At 45.7% G+C, this 6,106-nt stretch overlaps 2 pseudogenes; both read right to left on the reverse strand.

Annotated features, from left to right (window-relative positions):
• The window catches only part of LOC102768560, an 8,765-nt pseudogene extending 5,562 nt beyond the window's left edge, over positions 1–3,203 (reverse strand).
• Positions 3,204–4,104: 901 nt separating this feature from the next.
• LOC102768852 overlaps positions 4,105–6,106 on the reverse strand; it is a 2,256-nt pseudogene continuing 254 nt past the window's right edge.

Below are 6,106 nucleotides of genomic sequence, written 5' to 3' on the forward strand. Positions count from 1 at the left end.
TCCCTATGGCCTGAGTCTTGCTAGAGACCATCATAATCTGAGGACTTTTATGTGGTAGCACAGGGCCACGTGATTCAGGTGCCACATCGAGTGCAGCTAGAGTGAAGAGCAAGACACTTTGAACCTCAGCTCAGCATCACACTGTAATAATCACTCACTGAGCCTTCCCTTTCCTCCCAACTTTCTTTGCTCTTTTTAAAAAAAATATATTTTTATTGATTTCAGAGAGGAAGGGAGAAGAAGAGAGATAGAAACATCAATGATGAGAGAGAATCATTGATCCACTGCCTTCTTCGTGCCCCACACTAGGGGACAAGCCAGAAACTCAGGAATGTGCCCTGACCGGGAATTGAACCATGACCTCCCAGTTCATAGGTCGACACTAAACTACTGAGCCACACGAGCCCGGTCATTTCTTTGTTCTTTTGAGGTCCTTTTCCCTAGCCTCCATCCAACGTCTGGTTAAGGTGGAGAGAGTGTATTTTTCAGATGCCACAGAACTCAGAATGTGCTCTTTGAAGACACCAAGTACTGTTGGTGCAACAGAAAGGTAACAGGGTAGGAAGGTAAAGAACCTCGGTTGAAGCCTGGCTAGCCATTTGATTTATGACACATCTCGGCTTTCTGTTTTCTCCTCCTATAAATGAGGATTAGCATGTGATGACACAGGACTGTGACAAACGCTCTGTCTCCTTTGCCTGCCACATTCTTTCCCTGGCTAACTTCACTCATCTTTCAAGTTTACCTCCTCACAGAGACCTTTCCCTGAGGTCAAATTGTGTTCCTGCCCAAGTTCCTTTTTTAAAAAAAATCCTCACTTGAGGATATTTTTCCCATTGATTTTTAGAGAGAATGGAAGGGAAGAGGAGGGAGGAAGAGGGGGAGGAGGAGGAGAAAGAGACACATTGATTGGTTGCCTCCACCAGAACCAGGGATCAAGCTTGCAACCAAGGTACATGCCCTTGATTGCAATCAAACCCAGGACCCTTCAGTCTGCAGGCTGGTGTTCTATCCACTGAGCCTGACCAGCTAGGCCCACATTCTTTTATATTACTTCCTGCATAACACTCACTGCCATTTATATTTATACAATTATTTGTTTTCTTTTTTTTTATCGTCAATTCTTCTTTTTATTTTTATTTATTTATTTATTTATTTATTACAAAGGGTATTACATATGTGTCCATTCCCCCCCCCGCCCCCCACCCTAGACAATTATTTGTTTTTTTGCTTTACTGTGTGTCTCCTCTGCTAGATCAGAAGCTGCCTGAGGGGAGGGGCTGTGTCTGTTTTCTATATTGAGACTAGCCTAGTGCCCACTACCTAGTAAGCACTCAAAAAATATTTGTTGTGCCCTGGCTGGTGTGGTTCAGTTGGTTGAGCATCTTCCTGTGCACTGAGAGGTCACTGGTTCCATTACAGGTTAGGGCACATGCCCAGGTTTCGGGTCCAATCCCCAGTAGGGGTGCATGCTGGAGGCAACCCATCAATGTTTCTCTCTCTCTCCCTTCCTCTCTCTTAAAACATATTTTTAAAAATATTTGTTGGATGAGTGAATGAAGCTGTCCCGCTCTTTCTACCCCACCTACTCCCACCCCCTCTCCCCTTTCTCACCTCCCAGGGGGTGTGGTAAGGTGATAATGAACTGTAAGCTGGAAATTCTCGGGCGAGGGTTGGTGGCTGGAACCTCCAATCCTTCCTTTGTTCACTAAATTCATGTGACACTGGCCTCCTTGCTATCTCTCCAATATGCCAATCTCACTCCTGCCTCGGAGGAACTTTGTTCCCTCTATCTGGAATGCTCTTCCCAGATAATCAGTTGGCTCCATCCTTCACTTCAATCAGATCTCTACTTAAAATGCGAAGTCTTTCCTGATTGCCATTTCTGAACTAATTCCTTATCATTTTTGTTCTCTATTCCTTCCCCATTTTCTGTCATAGCACTACTTGATGTTGAATATTATCATTTGGTTGACTTGTTTATTGTCCCTCTCCTCCATGATAACATAAAGTTTTCATGAAGTCAGAGTTTTTATCTTTCTTCACTTTATTTGTGTATATCTGTATCACCCAGACCAGTTCCTGATAAATGCCAATGAATATCAAGTGAATGATTGAATGAACAAATGATAATGAAAAGAAGGTGAAGAACACAGCTTTTCTTCTTAAAATGTCCTGAATCCTTCAAGGTCAGAGGAAGGAATAATTTCTAGTTAGGGTCAAGACCAACTACACCCAGCTGTCAACTAAGTGAGCCTCAGTTTCCTCATCAAAAAAGTGGGAATATTGTATCCACAACTCACAGGCTTGTTTTAGAAATTATATAAAGATCAAATAAGCAAATATAAATGTCTGGCACACAGTAGGTGCTCAGCAAATACTCCTTCTCAAACATGGAGCCACACACAGCCCTTAAAAAAAGTCTAGGTAACAAAGGATTCTCAATCTGGGGGAGAAAATAGGCAGCTGATGAAGTCTCTCTCTCCAATTTCACTTCTAAGAGAGGAACTCGCTGCCCAGAGCCCAGGATGGTCACAGATGCAGAGGACAAGGAGCCAAACGCTGGCCTCCCACATAGGTTCCAAAAAGTGTGAGCGTGGGGTTATATAACCTGTCCCTGAGGCACCCATCTCCACTGACGTGTTTTCACCAAACATTCTTTGAAAGGGATCATGTGAGCTGGGCTGTAAGGTAGCCTAGGGAAGGGAAAAGGAAGAAAGGTAGGGAGCTGGAGACCCTTGGGGATGGGGTGGGATTAACGAGAGGGTACCACATTTACTGAGCTTCTACTACATGCCAGGCACTGGGCTCATTCTATTAGCTACCTAGATCCTTGCCATAAATCTGAGAGATCAGGTATTGCCACTCCCACATTCCAAGAGAAGAAAAATAACAATAATTAATATCACTAACACTTACATAATGTTGACTGTGCACCAGGTAGTGAGATAAGCACACATTTGACCCTCTAGGCAGCCCATGACATGGGTACTATTCTGATTCTCATTTTATAGAGGAGGAAACTGAGACTCAGAGAGATGAAGTAACTCCCCCAAGGTCACCCAGCAAGACAGTAGTAGAGCCAGGATTCAAATACAAGCAGGGTTCCAAAGTCCTTAGACCTGTATGAGGACACTTCCCAGGGGGTTTGTGGGGGTGGATCTGGAATGTGACCCCAGCAGCAGTTGTCCTCACTTGCCCATAGCGGGGGCCCAGTGTGGGAGTGACATAAGTGGCGTCACCAAGTGATCAGAGGCTCTCCCCCGGGACAGTTTGTCCCAGCTTGTGGCTGTTTGTCATTCTGCCTCTGACCTCAAGTTTAAAATTTCATTCATAAGTTTGGAATCGCAAAATTGGCTGCAAGAGAAGGGCCCTTAGAGATCAGCTATTCTAGTCCAACCCCCTCATATTACAGATGGAAAAAAACCCTGAGGTCCAAAGAGAGGCACACACATAGCGAGGTCACAGAGCAATTTTCTGCTAGGAGGAGGAGTTGGTTTGAAGTCAATTACAGATAATCTTGTGGTGTAATTACAGAATATAGCTGTACCTCTGAATCACTGGGGGAGCTCTTTAGATTTACAGATTTCTGCACTCTGCTTCTGAAGATTCAGAATTTGGCTTGCAACAGGGCCTGGGAATCTGCTATGTGATATGTTCCTGAGGTGATTCAGATGGAACAGGGCCACGGACTGCCTTTGCAAGTTGAGTCCAATTCCCTCTTTCGTTTTACAGTTTGGTGTTCTGAGAACCAGCACAGGACTTGCCTAAGGTCACATGACAAGTCAGTGTAGTCTTAGCTCAGGCTTTGTGGTCTGAACCCAAAGCTCATTCTTCTTCTCCAGCTGCCTGTGGTCAAATCCTTAAAATGGACCAAGGAGGCTGGCCAAGGGAGTGACTGCGGTTTCCCCAGCGCTTGTTTTCCTTGTTGCACCTTAATAAAAACACAGGAGGGTGCTCATTTCTAGGGCTAGGAATGGTGAGAATTCAAGAGCTGGCATCCTTCATGGAAAAGGAAACTGCAGTGGGCTGTCCTGCTGGCCCTTGGGGGTTTCCCAGAAACAAAATTCCAGGCTCTAAGGACACCAGCACCAGCTATCCAGCCTGCTAAGGACACCAGCACCAGCTATCCAGCCTGCCTCAACTTCGGGCATTTTCCATTTCGGAGAATGGGCAGGGAGAGCCTTCCCTCTGTGGGAGGAGAGGCGATGGACGGGGTCCAGCTGTGACGTCAGGCGACACACCTCAGGAAGAGCCACACGTTCCAGCACCTGGCAGGAAGACGCAGCTGCTTTCAGGAACTAAGTTAAACCTCTCAAGCACTTCTCCTGAGCCTCTCCTCCCACCACCCTTCCTCCCTTACCCAGAGCTACCCGAGCTGAGGGCTTCACTGTTCCTTTTCCACTTCCCATTACTCCACCACTCGTGTCAGCATGTCAGTTAGCTTTCTTTCTCTTTTCTTTTCTCCTTTCCTTTCCCCTTTCCCCCTTTCCTTTCCCCTTTCCTCTCTCTCTCTCTCTCTCTCTCTTCTGGAAACGTATCTTGGTGTTTGGAGTCAGATGTCATGGGTTTGAATCCTAACTTGGCTTCCTATGTGCTTCTGACCTAGGTAGAGTCACCCCCTTCTCTGAGCCTCAGTTTTTACTTTTATAGAAAAGGATAATATCTATCTTTTTGGATTGTGAGGCTGAAACAAGATCATGTAGGTATTTAAAAATGTTTTCTCAGAAACACTAGATCCTGTAATTAGGGACCCGAAGGATTTGAATATATGCAGGGTGTGCAAAAGTGGGGTTACAGTTGTGAGTACACTAAATATAGGTTATTCTTTATTATTCTTTATTGTTTTATTTATTGCTTATTAACCTGCTTTTGCCCCACCCCTGAATCTCCTCCCCTCCCAGTGAAACAGTTTTGAGGCATAAAAGCACATGTGTTTCTATCACATAGGAGGGGGTGGCATTAGGATCCCGGTTTCTAAGATAAGATTCTGTCTATCTTAGACACAGCTTTTATCACAGCTTCTTGGGAAATGAATTGGAAAAGGAGCAAGACATAGCCTGGAAAGCAGACCATTACTGTTGCTAGGAAGCCACAAAGGATGGGAACATCTTATTCAAATTAGTGTACATGTAATAGAGCCCAAGGATGAAAAGCATGGTGTAGGCAGTGATGCCGGCATCTCTTTCCACAGCGAAGACTCACCCCTAAATGGAGGCAGCCGGACGGACTAGGCAATTTTGACTGTAGCAAATATTGGGGCTCCTCTGTTCTCTCTCTGGATTTCCAGTTCAGTCACCCCTCTCCCTGAAGAGGAAAGGCAGGGTCTAGGTCATTTGTTTAAGGAAGCTGGCCAGGTTTATGTCCCGTTCTGACAAGCTTGCACACCCATGGGTGCTCAGGGCGCTGTGGACCTTGTTGTACACATTAAACCACTCAGGATGGTGGTCCCGTTTCTCAGCCTGCAGGGCCACTCTTGTGAGGAAGCCAAAGCCCCGCTGAAGGTTTTGAAATGGAACTGCTTGAAGGTAACATCTCGGCTTTCTGCCCTCAGGTTTGGCAGCAGCCTGTCCCTCTCCTCAGCGCTAAGCCTGTGTGCTTTGCCAGCCCACGGGGTGAGCAGCAGGTGGCGATAGCGAGGGCCTACCCCTGTATTTTCATTGAACCGAACTGAGGCACCTAAGAGGCTGGTTGAGCTGGCAAGTCCCTCAGAAATCTTCGGGCCTTCATAACTTCCAAACTGGGAGGCTAGGTGAACTGTTTACAGTATTTCCAAATGATAAGGGAAATCACATACTTTCTCTTGATAAAGTCTCAAGTTTCTTTACTTTTGTCTGGAATTGTATCACCCAAGGTGATAATATGGTTATCGCAGGCTGTTCAGAACTTCTGGTTGGTAGTTATATGGGTCTTTGGTACTTCGCTTAAATGGGAAAATAGTTAGCAGAGGGTAGATTAAATGCTGGAAAACATTAATGTCTAACCCCCATTCCATAAACAGGGAAGTGCAGGTTAAAGAAGGAAGTGGCCTGCTAGTCATGTAGCTCCTACCGCTGGTTGGGAAACACACGGTGCCTTCCTGGAACCAGTTACTTCCCTTCATTTC

This window comes from Myotis davidii, unplaced genomic scaffold, assembly GCF_000327345.1.
Source record: "Myotis davidii unplaced genomic scaffold, ASM32734v1 scaffold4152, whole genome shotgun sequence".
NCBI classification, from domain to species: Eukaryota; Metazoa; Chordata; class Mammalia; order Chiroptera; family Vespertilionidae; genus Myotis; species Myotis davidii.